This window comes from Humulus lupulus, chromosome 3, assembly GCF_963169125.1.
Source record: "Humulus lupulus chromosome 3, drHumLupu1.1, whole genome shotgun sequence".
NCBI classification, from domain to species: Eukaryota; Viridiplantae; Streptophyta; class Magnoliopsida; order Rosales; family Cannabaceae; genus Humulus; species Humulus lupulus.
The window spans coordinates 262,869,759-262,897,073 of NC_084795.1; the positions used below are offsets into that span (position 1 = coordinate 262,869,759).

The following is a 27,315-nucleotide window of genomic DNA, read 5'->3' on the forward strand; positions in this document are numbered from 1 at the left end:
AGGCGCGGGTCTCGCGAGGTGCAAGGGTGACGCGGCATAAGGACCTCTAGTGGCGCTAGTGTTGGGAATAGTGCCCTTAAAGCAATTGTAGTTGACAAATATTTTATATGAAATAAATAATTGAATTGAAAAACTATATATATAGACTATGTTTGATATTATATTGATAATATTAAGTAAATATCATAAAATTCCAAAGTTTATCTATGTGGTCTTAATCTCATATTGGTATTAGAGGATCGAGATTAAGATAATACACTTAAAACAGTTCGCAGTTGTTAATCGAGATTTTCGGTAACTATATTAATAAATATTTTTTTAAGGATAATTGTAATGAAAGCTGAAGATTAGCACGGGGTTTTTACGTGGTTGGGGCGTTAACTAGCCTTAGTCCACGAGTCTGTAGTATTAGAGCTTGAAAAACCTTTTACAATAGAGTTTCTTGCTGTATTTTGACAAGGTTCTTGTATCTTAGTTGAAGAGAGACCCCCTTTACAGTGTTCTGTAGCCTGTACTTATAGGTTTATGGGAACACTGGGTCTGGGCCGGGTACGAGCTGGGCCCATCAGAGATACGAATATTCTTGGCCTTTCTAGTGGAAGCCCAATACAAAGATACAACATACATGAATTCCAGACCAACTAAGACCCAATAAGTTGACTCAGGAGCTATACCTCGCCCGACAAAACGGTGCTTTTGGTCTGAACACTTCGAGTTACGAGGCAGATTCAGGAGACAAGACCAGTTAGAGTATTTCGCAGCGCAGACCTGAAACAACGGCGTGCAATCCCAAGGTGGTCTTTTGTGCAGGTGAAAAGTGGGGACAACGCCCACGCGGAGTGGGGCGGCTTCAGGATCCTGGACGCCTGACCCCTCCAACCGAGGATGAGGTGATCCGGGTTCGTTTACCCTTGTCCCTCTTCACTTACCACAGGCCCGGACCGTACCAGGGTCCGGGACCAGGGCGCATATGTCGTGGGGGTTCTAATGATCTGCGCGTCACCCAGACGAGCGTCTCGGAGGACGGAACTCGGAGGGCCATGCCAGACCCCTCAAATGGGCCCAGACGTGCACCCCCCAGCCCATACCCCTCTCGGAAATTTCCGTACCAAGAGGCCTTGGGCCGAGCCCGCATGCTTACACAGCCCTTGACAATGGGCCTGGACGAAGGTCCCGAGTCCATGCAAGAAATGGGGATAACAGTTTCCCCCTAAGCCTTCGCCTAGGCTTGCCAAGAGGAGGGTTGCATCGTTCCCAGGGCGCTCGCATGGTTGCCTCCCCAGTTCCTGCCTGGGATCGCGGGTCCGTGACAGCGGGCTGTGGTATTGGCCGTATGCTTGACCCGGTCCGTTTACCAATATCCGGGGAAGTTTACCTTTGTCCTGCTTCGTGGAAAGGATACATGTGTCACCAGCCGATTGCTGCACAGGTCTTGAAAGGTGGTCTAGCCCTCCCAAGGGTCGCTAGGCCTAGGCTAGTGTGTCAGCGCATGTCATGAAGCGTCCCATCCGCACGGGGGTCCATCATTAATGTCCCTGGGATGAGGTGGACCGTAGGATGGGGCGACCTTTGGCATCCGCCCTTTTTGGGCCGTTAGATCTGAGACGGCGAGGATCCAGCCTGAAAGGACTCATAAATGTCCCTGCGCGACTCCTGACCGTCCGATGAAGAGACACCTGTCCGTTGGATCGGGGGCCAGGACTTGGGGCTATTATAAATACCCCACGAAAGCCAATTTAGCACTTTTACACCTTCGAACCAGTTTAAGAACCGATAAGCCTTACTCGAGCCTTGCATGTCCGACATCGTTGACGGCATATATCGCCATCTGTTGACTCTGCGCCGCCGCCTATTCCCTAGAACCCCAACTTCTGCCCTTCTACCTGAAGACGCGTCTCGGGTCTGTCCTGTCGACGAACTGCTACACCGGCTACACCACTTCAAGAATGAGGTTCTGCCGTCCCTACAGTCGGACAACCACCATCTTCTACGGCCGACAACTCACAGTAAGTCCTCCTGACTCTCTTGACAACTTTATGAACTTATGATGTTCTCTTAATGCGTGCGTTTAGGCTTTATGTTTAGGAGTTGTTAGGAAGGCCGCCTGGTTCGGGTTGTTCTGTATTCAGATGCTTCCCGAACAGAGGGCGGGTCTTAGTAGTCTCCATCTTTCCCAATCAGGGTCCCGTGGCTCTTCGGAGTCCTGGACCTGATCCGAAGGGGCTCCAAGCAGTCCTTAGGAGACCCCCCGTACCTTGACCGACTTTCTTGGGTTTAGGTACTGACTGCTTGGCTTTCTTTCTTTGTTCCCAGATCGTCAGCTATGGCAACGGACGTTACGCTCCATTCTGAAGAAGAGGTCAATAGGGCCCCTGCGTCATTTTTGGATCTCGGACGCCCAAGGGCAACAGGTGGGAAAGGATGTGACGCCCAACCTGTTCCGAAATTACCGAATGATACTGCTCCTAGAGCAGCGCCTGGGCATCGAATCAACTCCTGGACTCTTTCACAACCGCGTGGCCAGGATCGAGGAGCGAACGCATACGTCCGTGGAAGGATTCGGGGCCTGGAGCGCCGGTCACATCAGCGCGGGAGCTATGCTCCCGCTTCACGACTATTTCGTGCGGTTCCCGACGTACGTGGGAATTGCACCGTTCTAGCTTCTACCTAAAGCGTACCGGTTACTTGCCGGGTGGCGGGTGTTTTGCATCGCGAAGGAGGTCGTGAAGCCTACCCCTGCGGAGATCCTGTACTTCTACAAGCTGGAGCCGCAGGTCAACATCAAGGACAAGACCCTGGACGACTTTTATAGGCTGAAGCCGCGGAGTGGCTACCCCGCTCCTACCAGCTCCTGGAGGCACCCCCCGGACGTCAGGCATTACTGGTTCCTGACGTCCAGGTTCCTCGTGGACAAGAACCCCACACTGCTGCTGGACTTCCAGCTAGTGGGTAAGTATTTTCCTGGTTCTCTCTTTTATTCCTTATCCTTTTTAGTCGTCTCTTATCAGATCTTCTGGGTGACAGGGCCTTTCGCTCAAACTCCCCTTACCGAGTTCATCATGGAAAGGAGGAGGTTCTATTCCGAGTTGAGCGCGGAGGATCTGGACATGGGTGGCTACATCACGAACGACAATCTCCAACTGGTCGGGATGCTCGCGGCCACCCAAACCATTGTTACCCCTAACCTTCAAGGCATCCCCTACGAGAAGAACGTCGACGTCCGGGAGCAGCTAGCCTTGGACCACATTGCTAGTGTGGAAAGAGCAACGCGAGCCGACGCGGCCCGGCGCAAGAAGGACCAGGCCCCGACAGAGGCGGCCACCTCAGAGGAGCTGGAGGAGCTCTTCGAAGATGACCTACCAAACATTGGGACTCCCGGGGCTAGCGTATCGGGGCGAGGTAACTCCCCTTTAATCTTAACTTATGCTCCCCGAGTCGGGGACTTAGCTAGGGATAGGCTAGTACCCCCGGGCCCCGCGTTTGGGGCCGATGGGGAGATGAGACCTTCAATTCCCGTCCCCGTAGGCTCGGAGGTCCTCATGTTCTTATCCGGGTTCCTCCAGTACAGAGGCTTCCTGAACCCGGACGACATAGGGGATCGGATCCATACATTTGCTTTAGAGGAATTGAGTCACGCCCGGGGCATAGATGAGGGTTTGTCCCGGGTCATTTCTAACTTTGATTTGCGTGTTTTTGTCTGGCTGGTTCATCGTCCTAACTCCCTTTTCTGTACTTTTGCAGGGGATTCCGATATGTCAACCCCTGCCAGCGAAATAAGGCGGCTCATCAAGGACAGGGCCGCCAAGAAGGCGGCCAGGAAGAAAAACGAGGTGACGGGCCCGGAGCCCAACCTTACCAAGGAACTGTCTGGGATGGAGCCCTGTCCCGGTGAGGGAGTCCTGGCTGTGGTCCCCCTCCAGGCCGTGGAGCCTATTGCAATCTCCGCCTCCGCCCAGCCCCCCATGATTGACTTGGAGGCGGGTGCGCCGGTCAGCCGGAGCTCGGGGAAGAGGGGCTCGAATGCTGGCGCCGTAGAGGGAAACAACGGGAAGAGGCCCCGGACAATGCGAGCTGGCTCGGCTGAAGAGTCACATGGTGAGAGTTGGCTGGCCGCGTAGGAAATCCCTGCACTGCCCGCTCTCCCCATGTAACGCCCCGATTTCCCGAGACGTTACTTAGGGAGTCCATTTAAAAATAATAAACAATAAATACTTTAAGACACTAAGAGAAAATATTTATTTAAAATTTAAACCGACAATGAGATCTCATTATTTAAAAATAAAAATGTTGGACGCTGGGTTTAATAACAAAACATAAAGAAAATAACCATTCAAGTGTGAAAATTTTAAAAAACATAACATTTATTTCTAAAAACATAAAATAACTGGAGCCCAGCCTCTAACATGTTTCGTCCATGCCTCGAGCCCGCACCACTCACTGCTTTGCTTTGCCTTTACCTGCACACAGAGTACCCGTGAGCTAACGCCCAGTAAGAAGAGCTATGTAGGACATAACTCCCCAAACCAGAAAACATAAACTTTCAACTAAACATCATAAGCATAATAATCATCGTGCGATATATAAACACTATATCACACTAACATAATGTGTGTTACACTCACACACATAAATACTAACAAGTCATGTTGATCGGACATGAAATGTAATCTGCCTTGCCTGCGCTGTACTCACACTCGGCATTCCCACGGTGGCACATAGTCTAGCCTGCGCTGTACTCACACTCGGCCGTTCCCTCGAGACATCGTTGCCCTGCCTGCGCTGTACTCACACTCGGCAGTTCCGTGGTGGCATCCTATTACCCTGAGTTATACACACCCAAGATAATTCCTGCAAGTGCTATACTCACACAAGCAGCTAAAATCTAGTAGCACGCCTACTCTATCATCTAAGCATGTCTACTAACTAAAATCCCTAGCACTATCCTCATGCTAGTCAACCTAATGCAACAATTCAAGTCACAAAATAATTACATAATTAAACAAATAAGAAAACAAGGTCGCACGCATAGCGTACACCCTGTGCGCAGATGTCCACTCTTCTTACCTTAAACAGTGCGTTTTCCGCTGACGTGTCTCGAACCACTCGCTGCGTCACCTCGATGACCGCTAGCTCCTAGACGTCCAATTACACAGCGAAAATTTAGGAAAAATAAAATAGGCGTTAAGGTTTTATTTCGAAACCTTAATTATCGAAATAATTTAACTATGCCATTTTAACATGCATGACACGTAAATTAAAACAATTTTCCACAAAAGGTTCAAACCATCATGTCACATACACAAACAATGATGTTTCTAACATATCGCATGAATTCATATAATTACTTTTTATGTGAAAATTACCAAAATACCCTTTAATATCATAATTACATTAAAGACTCAATAATTTTATAAAAATTATCATATGACAACAAAATTTAATAAATAACTTTTCCAGAACCCTAAATAATCAGCAAATTCTCATATACGACCAGAAAAATAATTTTTAACATTTATAAATTATTTTTCCTCAATTTCTCAAATAAAACCCAAATAATATAAATAAATACACAACCAAGCCCAAAAATCAAACTAACATACAAACTGTTTAAAATTCCAAAATAAACTTATAAAAATTATTTTAGAATTTTCTGGGCAAAATAACTAATTTTCTTAATTAATTTTATAGAAAAACTAATTAATTAAAGAAAAATTAATAACTGATTAAAAATAGAATCTAACTATACAGATCGGTTTCTACACCCTACAGTAACACACAAAAATTATCTAAGGTTCAGAACAGCAGCAATAATATTTTTTGATATTTAAAATATAACATAAGCCAAATAAATCATGAAAATTACATAAATAATACAAATTCGAAATAAAATTACAGAGAGTCTTAGAATCTCATTTTAAACATATACAAAAATTCTCAGAATTTTCAGAATACTTTAAATAATTTTCCACATATATTTTCTTAAATCACACATTTAAAAGTAAATAATTGAATAAAATTATCAAATACAATCAAAACCTAAATCTAAACGTACAAAGCCATTCTAAATGATATAGATATCATTGAAACATAAAATCATATTTTTCTGAACAATAAAAATATTTTTCATAATTAATCTTTATTTAAACTTCAATAAATCATAATAATTCAAAGAAAAATCAGAAAATTATGAAACCAGTTGGAAAATGCTCTAAAATTAATGTACTAATTTTTAAGATTGAAAAACAAAAAAAAACACCTCAGTTAACACCCAGATCGGGTTCGTCGGAAATATCGCCGGTTTTGTCTTCTTCTCCGGCGACGGCGACTCTATGGCTGAGTTTTGCTGCTTTCCAACCCTTCTCTTGCTTGGAAAATGATCCCCTTATGTCCAGAACTTCAAATCAATAGACCCCAGCCCAAAAAGATGTCCGTAACCCCTTGTTCCGAAGTCTTCTTCTCCAAGTCCGGTGTACCGCCAAAAATGGAGCTCAAAATTAGTTTTTCTTGCTCTAGACCATTTCAGCCCGTTTCTTCACGTCAAAACCGATTATTGGAGTCCCCTAAGCTTGTTTATCACCAACCACGCACACCATACACTCTTGAACACACTTAAATCCAAAATTATCCAAGAATATGCATTTTCTTGGATAAAAATGGTGAATCACAATCCGAGGCTTTATAAATGTATTTCTCACACTCTAAATGTTTATTTCCTCCCCTAGAATGATTCTACAATGCTCTTTACTGCCCAGATTTTTCCCAAGTGCAAGAACTCAAAAATTTCTTCTCTTTTTAAAAAAAACGATAAGAACACTCTCTCTCTTCAATCCTTTGATTCCCTCAATATTCCCACGATTTCTCCATCAGATTATCATGGTAACACGTTTTAGAATAGGTTTAAAAAATAAATTAGCGTTTGAAGTGGTAAAATCCTCTTTTCAAGGGAATTTTATTTTATTTTTCTTTAAAAAAAATAAAATAAATTGACTAAGTTCCACAACTGATATTATCAGTTAAATTTCGAAAATTTAATCAATTTTATGAATATTTAATCATGTTAAAACAGAAGAAATAAAGTCTCTAAAATGCCCCTTGAACCAATCCCAAACTTGAGGGTATTATGGTCTTTTCACAAATTCTAATATTTAATATTATGGCAAACCAAAAATTACACATAATAAGATAAAATAATTTCAAGCATATTATTATTACTATTATGCTCATAATAATAATAATTACTATTATAATTTTTAAATAAATAAAATAACTTAACCCGAGCCATTATTTATTCACTTGACATTATTCTCATGTTGTGATTCCACAAAAACTCAAACATGAGAAACCATGAATTTTATTTTCATTGGAAGTCATACATATCCAATAATCCATCAAAGGAAAAGAAAAAAAAATGACAAGGATGCACACAATGGGAAAATTACGAAATTGCCCTTCCGGGAAAACGGATATTACACCCCATACGCCCGACTCTTCTCGAGGAGGGGGAGTCAGACTTGCGGGATAAGCAATCTCGGCTGATCAACTGGACCTGGGAAAACGGTCGGTGCTGGAGGGACGAAACTTACAGAGCCCTGACGATCCATCGTCAGGTTGAATTCGCGGAGCGTCCTGCCGAGTTCAGCGCTTCTGAGCCGATCATGGATCGGCCAGCCGCCGAAGCGGGCTTCCGCCCTAAACTTGGACAGGACACGGCCCCCCTGGCGGCCGACCTGCTAGACCAGGTTGGGAACACCATGTCCAACCTCCAGTTCAAGAGGTACGCCACGATAGCCAACTCGGACGTACTGTTCATCTCCTAGGCTCTCTGCCACCAGGCCACCGCGGTAACTTTTACTTTTCTTACATTCCTTCTCTTATTTGTTGATGAGGATTTTATTTTCTAACTTTTCTTTACTCCAGGTTGACTTGTTGTCTCATCGGAGTGCCGAGCTGGCCATGAAGATGGAGACGGCTAAGTTGGAGTTGGAGGCAGCCGTCAATCAGAGGGAGGCCGCCAAGGAGGCTCTTGGCCGGGAGGTGGCTCGTGCCCAGATAGAGCGCGAGGAGCTCGACCGCGCCAAGGTCGGGTTGGAAGAGGAGTTGTCCCGGAAATCAAAGGAGGCCGATGAGCGGGCGACACTTTTGTAGACGGCCGCAGCTCAGTCCGTCTTGGATAAGGAGGAGATCCAGGCCTTGAAGGTCCGGGTCTGCGAACTGGGCGACTCTCTCCTTCAGGAGAAGGCGGCGCACGAAATAACCCGCCGCGAAAAGGAGGAGGCCGAGGGCCTGCTGGATGTCACTTTTGACGAGGCCATCTACATGGCCTGGTGCAAGGACAAGGCCATACCGACACACTATGTTATTGATGACGAAATCTAAGGCCTTTTTGGAAGTGATTGTGTTCATGGGCTCCACCTCAACCCACTTCGTGTAATAGTCCACAGCCACGATGGCATACTTTACCCCTCCTTTCCCAGTCGAGAGAGATCCGACGAGATCGATCCCCCACACTGCGAAGGGCCAAGGGCTATTCATCAAGGTTATTTCTGTCGGGGGGGCCCGTGGGACCTTCGCGTACCTCTGGCACTGTTCGTACTTGCGAACGTAGTCAATACAGTCTTTCTTCATGGTTGGCCAGAAGTACCATTGGCGCAGGATCTTCTTGGATAGGCTAGGCCCGACAGTATAATCTCCGCAAAAACCTTCGTGCACTTCATGCATGATGGCGCTTAGCTCAGTCCCGGACACACACCTGAGGTAAGGCATGGATAAATCCCGACGATAGAGTTTTCCGTCCATCATGACATATCGGTGGACTTGGTACTGGAGTTTCCTTGCTGTGGCCCGGTCGTTTGGAACTTCCCCGGCAGACAGGTAGCGTATGAGCGGTCCCATCCAGGAAGCGGAGTGATCGACGGTGTGGACCGCGAGGACCTTGATGCTTGGGACGAGGAGATGGTTGACGGGGACCAGTCCGGCTAGCTCTGCCTCGGCGTCGATGGCCAGTTTCGCTAGTGTATCTGCGAAGACATTTTGCTCCCGGGGGATCTGGCGGATGGAATGTGTTGTGAATGCCTGTAGCATTTCCCTCGTTTGAGTTACGTAGGCCGCCATTATCTCTCCTTTAGTCTGATATTCCCCCGAGATTTGTCTGACAACCAGCTGGGAATCGCTGTAGATTTCCAGGTTCGCTGCCCCTACCTCCCGGGCCAAACGCAGCCCGACTAGGACAGCTTCATGCTCCACTTCGTTATTTGACGCCTTGAACTGGAAACAGAGGGCATTTTGTAACTGGTGTCCCTGCGGTGATACCAAGATGATCCCGACCCCAGCCCTGTTCTCATTCGAGGCTCCGTCCACAAAGACTTTCCATACGGGCGCTGCGGGGGCTTCGGGAACATTGTCTTCCGGAGGCATCCCAGAACATTCAATGATGAAATCGGCCAGGGCCTGTCCCTTGATGGACACCCTGGGGACGTAGGATATATCGAACTGGCTCAGCTCCATGGCCTACTTCAGAAGTCTTCTCGATGACTCGGGCTTCTGTAACACCTGCCGCAGGGGATGGTTGGTTAAGACCTTTATGGCGTGGGCCTGAAAGTAAGGTCGAAGCTTTCGGGATGCCATCAGCAGGCAGAAAGTCAGCTTTTCGATCAATGGGTACCAAGACTCAGCCTCCAGCAACCGCTTGCTTACATAGTATACCGGGAGTTGTGTCCTTTCTTTCTTTCGTACCAACGCGGCGCTGATTGCGTGTTCAGTCACGGCCAGGTACAGATACAGGGGCTCCCCTTCTACCGGTTTTGCCAGGATTGGGGCTTGGGCCAAGTGCTCTTTCAGCTTACGAAAGGCCTCTTCACATTCGGGTGACCATTCAAAACGCTGGCTTCCCCGAAGGACGTTGAAGAACGGGACGCACTTGTCCGTGGCTTTGGAAACGAAGTGGCTCAAGGCGGTTATTCGCCCCGTCAGGCTTTGCACATCCTTGTGCTTCCGGGGAGAAGCCATGTCAATCAGTGCCTTGATCTTATCTGGATTGGCTTCTATCCCCCGAAAACTCACTATGAAGCCCAGGAACTTCCCGGAGGCCACGCCGAAAGTGCACTTTTTGGGATTCAGCTTCATCCCGTACTTCCGGATGACTGCGAAAGCCTCCGCCAGGTCATCCGAATGGTTCCGGGACGTCTTGGACTTGACCAGCATATCATCGATGTATACCTCCATGTTTCAGCCTAACTGGGCCAGAAACATTCGATTGACGAGCCTTTGGTAAGTTGCTCCGGCATTCTTCAGTCCGAAAGGCATGACTATGTAGTAGTAGATTCCCTTGTCGGTTTGGAAACTGGTGTGCTCCTGATCTGCCACGTGCATATAGATCTGATTATAGCCGAAGTAAGTGTCCATGAAGCTCAAGATCTCGTATCCGGACGTAGCATCCACCATTTGGTCGATCCGGGGGGGGGGGGGGGAAACAGTCTTTCGGACAGGCATTGTTGAGGTCCGTGAAGTCGATGCATGTTCTCCACGTCCAGTTCGGTTTCGGCACCAAGACAGGATTGGCCAGCCACATGGGGTACACAGCCTCGCGTATGAAGTTGATGGAAGACAGCTTCTCAACCTCCAGCTTAAGGGCCTCAGCCCTCTCCGTCCCCAAAGGCCTGCGTTTCTAGCCGACCGAGGTCGTGTTTGGGTCAATACTTAACGCGTGGCAAATGATATTGCGGTCGATCCCAGTCATGTCTGAGTGAGACCAGGCCAGGATATCCTGGTTTCCCTTAACTTGGGCGATGATGGCGGCCCGAACGTCTGCCGGCAGACTTTTCCCGACTTGGATGATCCGGGTCGGGTCGGTTTCGCTGATGCACACCTCTTCTATCTCGTCCATTGGTTCCAGGACGCAGTCGTCCCTTATCCGTGGGTCCAGGTCATCCTCGTCTTGGACCAGCCTCTCAGCAGGCGGGAGGGGAATTGGTTCGACGAGGTCCTCAACAGGCTCTTCCCGGATCATGTATATGGGCTGGGCCGACACATGGTAGCACTTCCGGGCGCTCTTCTGGTCTCCCTGGACAGTCCTTAGCCCTCCGTTATCGCATGGGAACTTCATGCAAAGATGGTGGATGGAGGTGATGGCTCCGAACTCGACCAATGCGGGTCGGCCAAAGATGACGTTGTAAGCGGTGGGGTAGTCCACCACTACAAAGGTGCAGAACTTGAACAAGTGCTGCAATTCACTCCCTAGTGTAACCGGCAGCTGGATCTTTCCCATGGGGAGAAGTGCATCTCTGTTGAAGCCGTAAATTTGGGTCGGGCATGATGCGAGATCCGCTTCCGTCAGGCCAATGGCGGTGAAAGCGGGCTTGAACAACAGGTTGACGGAGCTTCCGTCGTCCACCAACACGCGGGACACCAACTTGTTGGCGATTTGAGCATCTATGACCAGCGGGTCGTGGTGCAGAAAGTGGACGTTGCGGGCATCGTCCTCCATGAAGGTGATGGGGAGGTCCATTAACTTAGGGCGCTGAGCCGAAGACTGGACAAGGGCGCACACCTCCTGACCGTGGTCCAGCTCGCTTAGGTAGCGCTTTTGGTCATTCCTGGATGGCCCTCCCAGGTGAGGTCCGCCCGAGATGATGACCACATGTCCGTCAACTCGAGGGGGTGCTGCCCCGGAGGGGTAAGGCATTCCGAGGCCGGGAACCTGCGCGACGGGGGCCCCCTGGGGGGCCTGTGCCGGGGGTCCCTACGCATACCCTCCCTGGGGGGGGGGGGTGGGTACGCCCGAGTCGTTCCCGGGACCGCGGGCTATCCGGGGCTTGCTGACAGGCCCGGGACTCCCACGGGCATCCTTACCCACTTGTGGAGGTGCCCCAGCTTGATGAGATTTTCAATCTCATCCTTGAGCTGCCGACATTCATCGGTGGTGTGGCCCACATCCTTGTGATAGGCGCACCTTTTGCTGGTGTCTCTTGGATTCCTTCCTCCTTTGAACATGGGGCTAGGCCTCCGGTAGTGAACCGCCCTTTCTGTTGCCAGCTAGATGTTCTCCCTGGTGTCCACCAGGTTGGTGTATTCTGAATATTGGGGCTCGTAGCCCCTCTTCCCCTTCTTGACCGGCTCGGGCCGGCTCTGGCCTTTGCCCGATCGCTTCCCCCAGGAGGGATTCACGCTCGCCTCAATCACTCCTGTCTGTGACTGCTGGGCCCCGACAGGGGTCATGCTGTGTCATGCCGGCGCGACGCCATAACCAGAGAAGTGGGTGGATTGGGCCGGGGCGTATCCCGAAGTGGCAGGGTCGTACACCGTAGGGGTGTAACTGACTCCGGGCGCGACGGCCGGTCCCGGGGCAACGGGGGGTGCGGTGTAGGACTGCGTCAGGAACTGTCCTGCATATCCTGGGAACGTCTGGGGGATGGGATGCGAAGCCGGGGGCCACCCGAAGGCCTGGATCTGGGCTTCCTCCCAGTTGATGAATCCTTGGGCCCTCCTGATGAACTCTTCCAGGGTAGCGGCCTTGCTACGCTGCATGTCATCCCAAAGGGGGGACCTGGCCCAGATTCCGGACTGCAGTGCCACTGGGCACTGTCCGTTGTCTACTTTCATCTTGGAGGCTTCTTCAGTGAAGCGCCGGATGTAGGCCCTCAGTGTCTCCGTGGGGAGTTGCTTAATATTTGCGAGAGCGCTGATCTGCATATCCATCCTCATGGCGGCCACGAACTGCTTTTGAAATGCTGACTGCAGCCCAGACCAGGATTGGATGGACCCCGGCTTAAGCCTCTTCCACCACTCTTCGGCGGGACCGCCCAAAGTGATCGAGAAGCAGAGGCACTTGCTGTCGTCGCTGGCATGGGCCACTGTCATGAGTCGGTTGTATCGGGACAGATGGTCCCTGGGGTCGGTGTTTCCAGTATAGGTAGTGAGGTTTGGCATCTTGAACCCCTTGGGGAGTATGGCATCCAGGATGTGCCTTGCGCAGGGCTCTTTATCCTCTTCGCAGAGTCGGTGTCCGCACCTTCTTGCTTGCGGACCAGGCGATCCGTGACCTTTTTCAATGCGGCCATCTACTCCATGAGCTGCCTGGCCGTGCCATCCTCCAGGGGGATTCTTTCGTTTTTCCTATCGTTGATGTTGTTCCTAAGGTCGCCATCTTGGGGGAGGATCTTTTCCTTGCGGGCCCGCTCCTTCCGAGCGTTCAGTCCATCGCGTAAGTCTATCTGGGAAGTGTCGTCCCCTGAACTGAGGGCATGATGTTCCTCACGGCGAGGCCGTTCCCAACGGTTCTTGTTAACCGAGGCACTTGGGTGGAAAGATCTTTCCCTCCCGTCTCGCCCTGGGGTGTGCCGGGACTGTACGTTCCGCGGCCGTGTCCCCTATGGATCGATCGGGTGGCCTTGTCCTGGGACGAGGCGCACCTGATCTTTCCTAGGGAGCGACCGGGAACGGGTCCCAGCTTTTGCGATGGGGGTAGTCTTTTCTCGGGTCTGTCCACCGGCTTTCTTTCTCTCCCTACCCGGCTTTCCTGGAGCTGGCTCAGGAAAAGGCTCTGGGGGAGGGGTCGGGCTGGCTCCTTCGGGGACCCCGGCTCGCTCCTGCGAAGCAGGCTGCTGCGCTTTTGGAAGTGGGCCAGTTGCGGGATTGGCTGCCGGACCTTGCACGACTATGAGTGTCTGCAGGGCTTAGAGAGACTCTTGCATCCGTCGATGCGCCTCCGCTTGCTCAACGATCCTGGCTTCCTGATCCAGGACTTACTACCTTAGTCTGGTCACCTCCAAGTCTTACTGGTCGGGCTCTCCTTCGGGGGTCTCGGGATCTGCTGCTTCGTCGTGGTACTCCCCCTCATTTTCCTCTTCATAATATTCCTCCTCGTTCTCCTCTTCGTACTCTGTCCCACCCTCGTAGTCTTGTGACTCGCCGTGGTGAGATGTTTGAGGAGGCGCGTTCTTGGGTAGATCCTGAGGGATATGCTGTGAAGGCAGCGGGTCTCTGTTGCCCTGCTCTGGATTGCTAGGGTCAAAGGTGGTGTGTCATGTGTTCACCATTGTAGTAAAGGCCTGACGTTAGCACTAGCTTCCTTCAGCTCTCAATGAAAGTACCAAACTGTTAACCGAGATTTTCGGTAACTATATTAATAAATATTATTTAAGGATAATTGTAATGAAAGCTGAAGATTAACACGGGGTTTTTACGTGGTTGGGGCGTTAACTAGCCTTAGTCCACGAGTCTGTAGTATTAGAGCTTGAAAAACCTTTTACAATGGAGTTTCTCGCTGTATTTTGATAGGGTTCTTGTATCTTAGTTGAAGAGAGACCCCCTTTACAGTGTTCTGTAGCCTGTACTTATAGGTTTATGGGAACACTGGGTCTGGGCCGGGTACGACCCGGGCCCATCAGAGATACGGATATTCTTGGCCTTTCTAGTGGAAGCCCAATACAAAGATACAACATACATGAATTCCAGACCAGCTAAGGCCCAATAAGTTGACTCAGGAGCTATACCTCGCGCCGACAAAACGGTGCTTTTGGTATGAACACTTCGAGTTACGAGGCAGATTCAGGAGACAAGACCAGTTAGAGTATTTGGCAGCGCAGACCTGAAACAACGACGTGCAATCCCGAGGTGGCCTTTTCTGCAGGTGAAAAGTGGGGACAACGCCCACGCGGAGTGGGGCGGCTTCAGGATCCTGGACACCTGACCCCTCCAATCGGGGATGAGGTGATCCGGGTTCGTTTACCCTTGTCCCTCTTCACTTACCACAGGCCCGGACCGTACCAGGGTCCAGGACCAGGGCACATATGTCGTGGGGGTTCTAATGATCTGCGCGTCACCCGAACGAGCGTCCTGGAGGACGGAACCTGGAGGGCCATGCCGGACCCCTCAAATGGGCCCAAACGTGCACCCCAAGCCCATACCCCTCTCGGACATTTCCGTACCAAGAGGCCTTGGGCTGGGCCCACATGCTTACACTGCCCCTGACAATGGGCCTGGATGAAGGTCCCGAGTCCATGTTGGAAATGGGGATAACAGCAATTAAATAAAGTTATGGAATCTTTTGATTTATTACTGCTAGTACGGTTCGCTAGTATTATGAATACAAGTGACCTAGATCCGGGTTGCTAGTGTAGTAGGACAATTTAGTGAAGGTACTTTATATCAAGTGATATATAGAATTGGACCAGAAGTGATTTGTTAATACTTGTTTAAATATTGTTTCATAGTATTAATCAAACACATAAAATGATGATCTTAATTCTGAGGTTGGTATGAACTCCTATACATGTCATCTGATCATTTGATTCATGTGTTAAGGTTTGTCAAAATGATCAGGCTAAGAACAATTGTTTTGGGGACTCAATGATGTATATGGCTGGGGACTTAATTTAACAATCTATACGTTCTTATAGATTGAATAATGGTTCTCTATTGAGTTGACTTTTGGAACTGAAAAGGTTATGAGCGCTCACATCGCAAACTTGTTGTGACACAACCTTCACTAGTCAAGTCAATGGTACTCTAGGAACAAGATATAGCTAAAAAGGTAAAACAATAATTTTATTCCCTTTTAATTATGAACCATTAATAGAGGATTACCATTGTATGTAATGATTATATCAATGGACACTTTATTCTTTAATAAAGTACTCAATAAATATATGTCTATAATGTTGGTTTTTATAGATCAAATCAGAGATTATACGCAGCAGAACAACAATCAAAATTGTTAATTTAACCCCACAAGATTTCTAGATCTACTTCTTCACATACATATATATATTGAATCAAAGAAATGAATAGAAAATTACCTCAAGTCCTTCCTTGCAGCTATCTTTTTGTACAACAAAAATCCTTGAGATCTCACACCAAGATCTTCCAAAATGTTCTCAACACTCAAAGAATGAGTGTGGGCTCGCTATACAAATAATAGGCAAAATCTATTGATCAAATGTTCTCAACATATGAGATCTGATAAAGTTTGGACCTAAGTTTGTGGAACAGTGACCTATGCTTGTATCACTGTTCTTTTTCTCTCATGGAGATTTCACTATATATTTTCTATCACTAAAAAAAAGTATTGCTCTAAAAAACTGATCTCCTATATTTAATATATCCAATATATTAAAAATAAAATATTAATTTTATAAAACAATTTAAAAATAACTAATCAGTTATCAGAATTTGTTTAAATAATAATATTTTAATCATATTACAATATCTCATTATTTATTTAATATTTAAATAACTAAAATTGTTTAACAAAGAAACTTCTTGTATGTGTAGCACAGTGACTATGCACTGTGCTACACGTGTACCGCATGCCAAGGAAGGCATGTAATTTTCCCAATTTTCATTATTATGTAAATACCGAAAATCCCAAAAATAAATTAATTATATTTTTGTTAAATCAAATAATTAATTAATTCTCAATTAATTAATTACACATAATTATACAATAATTATGTTTAGTGCATAGAAAAATATTTTACTTATCAAATAAGTCATTTTGCTCATTTTTGTATTTATCTTTGTCAGTGTTTGTTTGAGCCATTTCGGAGACCATGAACCAATCACATTAAGCTCCAATAAATTGAAACTAAATAATTAAACTCTTTAATTATAATAGTTAATTTATTAATTATGATATTTCTCCACTATAAATTCAGAATTGAACTCTTTATGTTATAAATATACTTTTACAAAAATCTTATTTTAAGCTATCCGTTGATATAACCATCTTACAATAGTTCAACCCTCTAATTAATTAGTTCATAAATTAGAATGGAAGAATTACCATTTTACCTTTCTAATTTACTTCTTATTCTTTAAGTACCATTAATTCATTAGTGAATAATTAATCTATAATCTAATTATAGATTTGAGCTCAAAATCATTCAGTTCCAGAATTAATTAACCCTTAAGGGAACTAATATACGATCCGTTAGGAAAGATTAGATTCCGTATTGTTGATACATGTTCCCAGCCATCCATGATATTAAATCTCCAAAACAAAAGTCATTAGCCTCATTCTATGAAGAGACCTTAACGAATGAATCAAAAGATTTAATAAACATGAACAGGAGTTAATGAACACACAGGATTTAGGTTGATCTATAAATGATCATCAGTTATGATATGAATTACAAGTCTTTATTATTAAATGGTTTTTGGATAAAGACTTTTATTCATATCGGTCCATGTCATATATAATCATATTATATAAAGCACATTTACCGAGATGTCTTACCACATCAATAATCCGAATCTAGATTATTTGTATCAACATGATACTCAACAAACCGTACTTACAACCCCAATTAAAGAATTACATAACTTCAATTTGTTATTGTTGACTATTTTTATTCATTCATGTGATCTGACTTCTCTCGTACTAATACAAGACCACATCATCAATAATGAATATGAAATTTTTTTGATATTTACAAAATTATTCAAACAATAATTTAATAATCTAAATATAACAATAATTGACCATTGTATTTATTTATTCAGCGAAATAATAAATGTCTTTTACATGCTTTTAGGACATACTCCTAACAATCTCCCACTTGTACTTAAAGCAAGTAGGGCATTTCTCTCAATCCCATATTACGTACATGACCCTCGAATTGCTTTGCAAGAAGCATCTTCGTAAACGGGTCTGTCAGGTTGTGTTCTGATATGGCTTCAAAATGGACACATCTCCTCTATGTACGATTTATCTGACACATCTCCTCTATGTACGATTTATTTGCGCTCTATATGCTTTCCCCTCTTGTAGCTTCTTGGTGCTTTAGAATTAGCCACTGCTCCACTGTTGTCACAGTAAAGTACAAGTGGTTTCTCCACTTCTTGTACAACTTCCAGATCGGAGTAGATACTTTTTGAGCCACACAACCTCCTTAGCTGCTTCACAAGCCGCTATATACTCAGCTTCCATGGTGGAGTATGCAATGCTGGTTTGTTTAATACTTTTCCAGACTACCGCTCCTCCTCCAAGAATAAACGCTGATCCAGAAGTTGATTTTCGATTATTTCTGTCTGGTTGAAAATCAGAATCAGTGTAACCAGTGGGGTTCGGGTCTCCACTTGAATATACAAGCATATAATCTCTAGTATTTCTAAGATACTTGAGAATATTCTTCACTGCAGTATGACTCAATCCAGAATTGGATTGATAACGGCTGGCTATCCCTATTGCATAACAAACGTCAGGTCTTGTACACAACATGGCGTACATCAGACTGCCTACTGCTGAGGCATAGGGATACTGTCTCATGTCTTCCTCTTCCTGAGGTGTTTTGGGACACTGCTCTTTGGAAAGGAATACTCCAGAATGGGTTGGCATATCACCCTTTTTGGAGTTTTGCATATTAAAGCGTTCTAGCACCTTATCAATATAAGTTGCTTGAGACAGTGCCAAAATTTTGTTCTGTCTATCTCTAAGAATCTTAATGCCCGGAACATACTTGGCTTCTCCCAAATCTTTCATTTGGAATTGTTCAGCTAACCATTTCTTTACCTTTGATAATGATGTTACGTCATTTGCAATCAGTAATATATCATCAACGTAAAGAACGAGGAATACTACTACACCATCTTTGATTTATCTATAGACACAAGGTTTGCCAACGTTTTGTTTTAAACCAAACGTTTTAATTGTGTCATCAAATCTAAGATTCCAAGATCTAGAAGCTTGTTTGAGTCCATAAATGGACCTAAGAAGCTTGCAAACATTTTGCTCTTGACCTTTTTAATTTGAACCCTTGTGCTTGAGACATGTAAATGGTTTCGTCAAGGTAGCCATTCAGAAAAGCTGTTTTGACATCCATTTGCCAGATCTCGTAATCCATGCACGCAGCTATGGACAAGAGTATACGGATGGATTTTAGCATGGCTACAGGAGAAAAGGTTTCTTAATAGTCAACCCCTTCTGCTTGTGTATGTAACCTTTGGCTACAAGCCTTGCTTTGAAAGTCTCTACTTTCCCATCTGCTCCTCTTATCTTCTTGAATATCCACTTGCAACCAATGGGTTTGATATTCTCAGGTGGAACTTCAAGAACCCAGAAAGAATTGGAATACATCAATTCCATTTCTTGGTTCATGGCTTCTTACCATTTTTCCTTGTCAGAATCATTCATTGCATTTTTAAATGTCAATGGATCATCTTTTTTTGTGTTGGACACAAGCATTTGAATCTTCGTGTTCATAGCGTGTGGATTGCTTACTAACCCTCCCACTACGACGAGGTTCTCTACTATTCTGACTAGAACTAGCAGTTTCCTCTTGTTGTTTTTCATTGGTTGTTGCTGGTGACTTTGCAACTTCATTCGAGATCATCTCCTCCAGAACAACCTTTCTGCGAGGTTTGTGGTTATTAACATAGTCATATTCAAGAAAGGTTGTATTTGTCGATACAAATGTTTTATTTTCTTTTGGACTATAGAAAATTCCACCTCTAGTCTCTTTGGAATATCCCACAAACATGCACACTTCAGAGCGTGATTCCAACTTCCCGGTCTTTCCTTTAAGCACATGTGCAGGACACCCCCAAATTCAAAAATGGTGCAAACTAGGTTTTACAACCATTCCATAATTCTATGGGTGTCTTTTGGATAGACTTAGATGGAACATCATTCAATATGTATAGAACACATTGAATCACATAGCCCCAGAATGACAGTGGTAATGATGAGAAACTCATCATTGATCTAACCATATCTAATAACGTTCTATTCTGTCTTTCTGAAACACCATTTTACTGTGGTGTTTCAGATGTAGTGAGTTGGGATTGAATGTCATGCTCACGCAAATGGTCCTTGAATTCACAATCCAAGTACTCTCCTCCTCGATCAGATCGAAGAGCTTTTAGTGATTTACCTAATTTCTTTTCAGCCTCTGCTTGAAACTCTTTAAACTTTCCAAAAGTTTCAGATTTTCTTTGCATCAAGTATCGGTAACCATATCTTGAATAATCGTCAATGAAAGTGGCAAAATATTCATAACCTCCTCTTGCTTGTACATTAATTGGACCGCAAACATCCGTATGTACTAGCTGAAGTTGTTATATGGTTCTTGAACCTTCAACAAAGAAATGTCTCTTGGTTATTTTTCCTTCTAGACAGGATTCACAAATAGGGAGAGATCCAATAGATAGTTCTCTTAAAGGACCATCCCTTACAAGCCTATTTATTCTGTCTAGACCAATATGACCCAATCTCAAGTGCTACAGATATGTTTCACTTTCGGAATCAGTTTAATAGATCTAGGATTAGTTGTTTTAAATAATTCAGAATTATAAAAAAAATTGTTATTCATTATAAGTATGTAAACTTTGTTTATCCCAAAGCATTTGCATAACATGTAAATAGATAATTTTTTTAAATAATAACTACTTTATTAATAAAGAAATAAATGTTATGCAAAAATAGAAATAATTTTCCAAAGATTAATAATCAAAATTACTAATAATAAACTAAATTTCTAGACTGTAGTTTTATTTGTTTAAAGAAATCTAACATTTCTAAAATAAAATAAAGAAATTTAAATTGTTCAACTAAAAATTAAAATTACTAAATAAACTACTCTCCAACTCCTCTAGCTATTTACTCGCTATCAAAATCCTCACCAGTCTCTTCCTCCTTTTCAGGGTTCTGATTCTGGGAAAGGAAAAACAAAAGAAAAATAGATTAGTGACATATATTTTTGAATCTACTATCAAAAAATTTGAATATGATATTCATAGTATTTGAATCTATTATTCAAAGTTGAAAAATATATGTAAATCTTATTTACCTTTTTCGTTTGATATAAACGATGACACTCAGCAAAGACTTCATTTGTCATTGCTCGCCACATCTCACGTGCTGAGTCATAGTGTATATATTTTTCCTTTGTTTCGTCAGGCATGGTTGAAAGCATGCAATAACGTGCCAAGCGATCGGATTTCATCCAATTTGCATATTTTTCTTCTGCTTCATAGCTAGTAGCCAAATGTGGTTCTGTTGGAGGTTTTTCGCGGACGATTGACATCATCTTTTTATAAGAAAAAATGGTCAACATGCCTCGAAACCAGTGTTGCTTTCAGGTTTAAAAACTAAGGATTTGAGAAAAGCATCGGTGTGTAATTCACCAATAGACATTTTTGCTGGGAATAAATATATAAATACAAATATTATTATTATATTTAGAAAAATAAATATCAAAATTTCGGAGATTAAACATGATGCATGAGCACAATTAAAGCACATAAAATAAGGTTTCATTTCCACGATAAAACTTTCTAACAATTAAAGTGCCGCCTTAGGATCGGTCAAATTAATTTTAGAGAATTTATATAACGTTCTTATCTTTATTGTTTAAAACTTAAAATAACTCATTATTTTCTCTTTTAAACATTAAAGTACCGCTTAGTTTGGTCAAGTTATGATTATCCACTTCAAAAGATTAATCATAACTTTGTGAGTGTAACCCATTCTTTCGGAGTTCATGACTTAACTTAGGACATGCCGCCTTAGGATCGGTCAAACCTAAAATACATCATTAGTTCCTATCTGTTTAAGAAATATAACCTTGCTATTGACATGTCTAGACACCTTCCTTAGGTGGACGAAAACAAAGTTGTTGCGAGGCGCTATTCATATCTCACGGTGTTATATTAATAATGGAGACCATGGGTTATGTTGAGTTATCAACCCTCTCCCACTCACTATTTTGAAATATGTGTTTTTAACCTAATTAATTCCAAATTAATTATATATTCTTTAAACTTTATGAACATAATTAAAATTGATAAGAAAGCAAGTTTCTAGGTCCATATCCAATTTTAAATTACCAATTATGTTCATCTAAACTTTACTAAAAAACAATTTTAAAATAAAGTTGGTTTAAAGAAATTAAGTCATAAAGACTTAAACAAACGGTGTGATATTTTACCAAGTTTTCAAAGAAAAACTAAGTAATTTATATGCAATTGGTTTCGCAAAACAAATCATATAAACATATAGGACAATCCTAATAATCATGTTTCTACCAATGAGATGCATGATGATGACTGTGTGGGTTTTTTTATGTATGGCACAAAATGCATGAACAATTATCAATCACATGAAAACAATTATTTAAATAAATAAATAACCAATAAATGTTGAACTGGGTGCTTTTGGGTATTTCTAATTTTACAACCTCTTTATAAAATTAAAATAAAGTAAAATAAAAACTGCCTTGATCTCCATCGGGCTTTTTCACTTTACTTTCAGTAGGATATGTGTCGTTGGTCCAGAATAATAATAAGAAAAGAATTTTCTAATTATCTTGATTAATTAAAACAAAACTTTTAAATAATCATAATTTTATTTTTCTTCTAATTAAAATAGAAATTAAATTTAATTAAAATCTATGATTTAATTTTTTAAAAAATAAGATATTAAAAAAAGGTTTGTTAGGATAACAAAATTATCTTATTATTTAAATATCAAATTTATAACAAATAGAATATTTAACATTTTAAAAATTAAAAAAAAAAATAACAGATTAATTTCAGAAAAAATAAAAAAAATTATGGACTAGTAAGATGGGGCCATGTGGCACTTGGAGGAGCTGTCGGGGCCCACAGTACAGAACCGTACGGACCCATCCGTACGGTCCGTACGACGTCCCCGGCAGCGGCTCGGAGGGTGGCCTCGGAGGAACGATGACTGAATTCTGAATCCCGGGCTCCGTTTTGACTTTGTGTGATCGAAATTACAATTTTATGGTGTCAAAATCCAAATAAAATTACATAAATCCTATGCCATTTAATGGCTTACACAATGATCTAATCATAAACAAACCCTAACCCAAAAACACCATATAATTAACGATTCAACATTCCCATGCATTCAATCATATTAAGCCATCCATTCATTCATCAAAAATAAATAAATACATAAGACTAAACCCACATAGATTCAATATACATATATGTGAAGATGGCTCTGGTGCCATTTGTTGGTTTTTATAGATCAAATAAGAGATTATACGCAGCGAAACAACAATCAAAATTGTTAATTTAACCCCACAAGATTTCTAGATCTACTTCTTCACATACATATATGTATTGAATCAAAGAGATGAATAGAAAATGACCTCAAGTCCTTCCTTGCTACTATCTTTTTGTAAGACAAAAATCCTTGAGATCTCACACCAAGATCTTCCAAAATGTTCTTAACACTCAAAGAACGAGTGTGGGCTCGCTATACAAAATAATAGGCAAAATCTATTTATCAGATGTTCTCAACACATGAGATCTGATAAAGTTTGGACCTAAGTTTGTGAAGAACAAATACTTATGCTTGTATCATTGTTCTTTTTCTCTCACAGAGATTTCACGATATATTTTCTATCACTAAAAAAAAGTATCACTCTGAAAAACTGATCTCCTATATTTAATATAGCTAATATATTAAAAATAAAATATTAGTTATTTAAAACAATTTTAAAATAACTAATCAGTTATCAGATTTTATTTAAATAATAATATTTTAATCATATTACAATATCTCATTATTTATTTAATATTTATATAACTAAAATTGTGGAACAAAGAAACTTCTAGAAGCTTCTCGTGTGTGTAACACGGTGACTATGCACTGTGCTACACGTGTACCACATGCCAAGGAAGACATGTAATTTTTCCCAGTTTTCATCATTATTTAAATACCAAAAATCCAAAAAATATACCAAAAATAAATTAATTCAAAATTAATTATATTTTTGTTAAATCAAATAATTAATTAATTACACATAATTATACAATAATTATGTTTAGTGCATAGAAAAATATTTTACTTATCAAATAAGTCATTTTGCCCATTTTTGTATTTATCTTTGTCAGTGTTTGTTTGAGCCATTTCGGGGACCATGGACCAATGACATTAAGCTCCAATAAATTGAAACTAAATAATTAAACTCTTTAATTATAATAGTTAATTTATTAATTTTGATATTTCTCCACTATAAATTCAGAATTGAACTCTTTATGTTATAGATATACTTTTACAAAAATCTTATTTGAAGTTGTCCGTTGATATAACCATCTTACAATAGTTCAACCCTCTAATTAATTAGTTCATAAATTAGAATGGAAGAATTACTATTTTACCTTTCTAATTTACTTCTTATTCCTTAAGTACAATTAATTCACTAGTGAATAATTAATCTATAATCTAATTATAGATTTGAGCTCAAAATCATTCAGTTACAGAATTAATTAACCCTTAAGGGAACTAATATACGATCCGTTAGGAAAGATTAGATTCCGTATTGTTGATACATGTTCCCAGCCATCCATGATATTAAATCTCCAAAATAAAAGTCATTAGCCTCATTCTATGAAGATACCTTAACGAATGAATCAAAAGATTTAATAAACATGAACAAGAGTTGATGAACACACAAGATTTAGGTTGCTCTATAAATGATCATCAGTTATGATATGAATTACAAGTCTTTATTATTAAATGGTTTTTGGATAAAGACTTTTATTCATATCGGTCCATGTCATATATAATCATATTATATAAAGTACCTTTACCGAGATGTCTTACCACATTAATAATCCGAATCTAGATTATTTGTATCAACATGATATTTAGCAAACCGTACTTACAACCCCAAATAAAGAATTTCATAACTTTAATTTGTTGTTGTTGACTATTTTTATTCATTCATGTGATCTTAATTCTCTCGTACTAGTACACGATCACATCCTCAATAATGAATACTACTACAAAATTGACATGGGACGATGGTTTTAAACCGTCGTATGGACTCTCGTACGTCGGTTCTAATATCGTCGTCTCATGCAATGTCATACCATGTAAAATATGAAACGACGGTTTAAATAAAAGTGTCATCTCTTGTCATACTTGAGACAATGGTTCCTATACAAACGTTGCCTCTTGTGGTGCATGAGATGACAGTTTCTGTGCAAGCGTCATCCACTACAGTAAATGAGACAATAGTTCTTACTCAAGTGTCATCCTCCTGCAGTACATGAAATGACAATTTATGTGCAAGCATTGTCCCCTGCAATGCATAAGACGACAGTTTTTTGGAGATCGACGTCCAATGTAGAATGTGGAAATTTTTTTCATTTCTCTATTTTCAACCACTATATTAATTCATAATTTTCTGTGTAATTACAACATAGTTCAGACAGAATAAACTGACAGAAAAATCAATATAACTCAGTATGTTCCAAATCTAAAAATTACAATATCAAAATATACACTTTGCAATAACTATGTAAGTGCTGACTAAAAACTACAATTAGTATACTTTTTAATTCTAATTTCAAAAGTTACTCTAGCTATGACTCGTCCACTCAAGAAGCTTGCCCGCCCATTCATTTCGAGTTTCATTAATTTCGCCAAGTGTATATGTATTCTTCCCACCACACTACAAAACACAAAATAAAAAACTAAGTCAAAAATTAAATTCAATAGAATTGTAGTTCAATAATTATAAATACACTTAAATTACTAGTTAGTCATCGCATGAGTGTCTCATTCAAGCAATAGCACTTCATGATCCATGATATAAAAGCCGCACTCTAATGACGATGTTTGACGAGGACAATTGACTATTTTACTAAATATCTCTCTCCATCTCTCTCTCTCTCTATATATATATATATAAATATTTTACTATGTAATTGCTAGGTCATGATTGTCTTTCATTTTCCAACTCTAGGAGCCAATAACGTCCTTGAAAGGTCTCCATATAGCCAAACATAGTAAAGTTCACACGTACACACCAACACACATATTAAAACAAAACAAAAACCATTAAAGATCCAAGTAAAAGCCAAAAACAAATGAGAAGAGAAAAAATACATCATGGTCCATCCAAAATTGATTTTATAGTAGTGTACTTAATTCAAAATTAGGTAATATATTTTCCTTCTTTCACACATAAAAAGATACTTAATAAGTCTGTATCTCAATACAACCCATATACTTAATAAGTTTGTATCTCAATACAACCTTCATATTCAACTGTATAATAATTCAATCTCGCATTACTTATTTCATGAATCATTGATTATCATACTTCCAACATGCAAATTCAATCAAACAAATTTCTAATAGTCCAATATGGTTAACTAAATATTATGCAAGTTCATACAAAAAGGCACTACATGCAATCATCAAACCTAATCTAAAAGAATGGGACACCGATTCTCAACACAACTATTAGTTCACTATATTTTCTATAAAAAAATAATAAAGCAGCAAAAATCAAAACACCCATCTTGTATTATTACTAAAAATAATAAATACAAGAAAACTAGATGAAAACAACCACTTGACAAACGATTCACACATAAAACACAACTTAATAATAACTCATGAATAATACGATGCTACTAACATAAAGAAATAGTTGTGGGAGAAGAATAATAACTCACATTATTTATGCTATCGTAATGCAACCAGCAGACTAAAAAAACCTAATACAATTAAAAGATCTTGTCCAGTTGAATACATGGTTCCAATACTTGAAGTTTAAAGTAAAAAGAAAAAAAATGTATTGATGATGTGAACCTTTAATTGGCGGCCATGTAGCTCAGATTCATTCAGAAGGATTGCCTCCTGAATAACTTCTACTTTGACAAATTCCACATAAGCGTAACCCTTTGGTTGGCCAAACTTGCTGTGCGAATTGTGACTCTGTTTATCGTCCTGCATGACTGGAAATGATGCTGTACTTCTTCAGGGGTACATGCATAATCCACCTGCAGATGCCAACCAGGTCTTATTACTCCAAATCTTAAATTAAAATAGCCAATCAACAAGATTTCCAGAATAGGAAAGAAAAAAAGGAGATAGGTAAGCAGATAAACATGCCCATAGGAAAAGGAGAATAAATAATGGCCTATGTGGGAATTGATAAGTTATTTGTTTGATATTAAAAAAAGTAAGTCACTAAGACGGAAAATTCCTGCGTGTCCAGAGTTTGGAAGAAAAAAAGACCAGAGACCCCTCACCATATGCAAAAATAATGTAACTAGTGTGATAGCAATGCTATGATATGCAGCCACGTCAGGATATATATGACGATTTCCCTGGATGATCTAGTGTTAGAGAGTCCAACATTATCATATACAGATTGGAATCTGAATTAAAAATTTCCAAAAGTTCTTGATCATTACACGCATCAGATTGAAAACATTAAGAGCATGGTTTGGCTTCCTTGCTTTCCCTAGAATTGCCATGAGTTTTGTGTAAACAAACCTACAAGATATATCAATATTTTAGCTTAACTTATTGGAAGTAAGAGTAAA

The 27,315-nt window shown here is 41.6% G+C and overlaps 1 long non-coding RNA gene across 1 annotated transcript; it reads right to left on the reverse strand.

Annotated features, from left to right (window-relative positions):
• Positions 1–4,304: 4,304 nt before the first annotated feature.
• LOC133821620 (uncharacterized) lies at positions 4,305–6,927 on the reverse strand. Its single transcript, XR_009887711.1, has 3 exons — positions 6,257–6,927; positions 5,065–5,133; positions 4,305–4,457 (listed from the first exon to the last, which is right to left on the reverse strand). It is a non-coding gene; the product is annotated as an uncharacterized LOC133821620 (long non-coding RNA).
• Between the last annotated feature and the right edge of the window lie 20,388 nt (positions 6,928–27,315).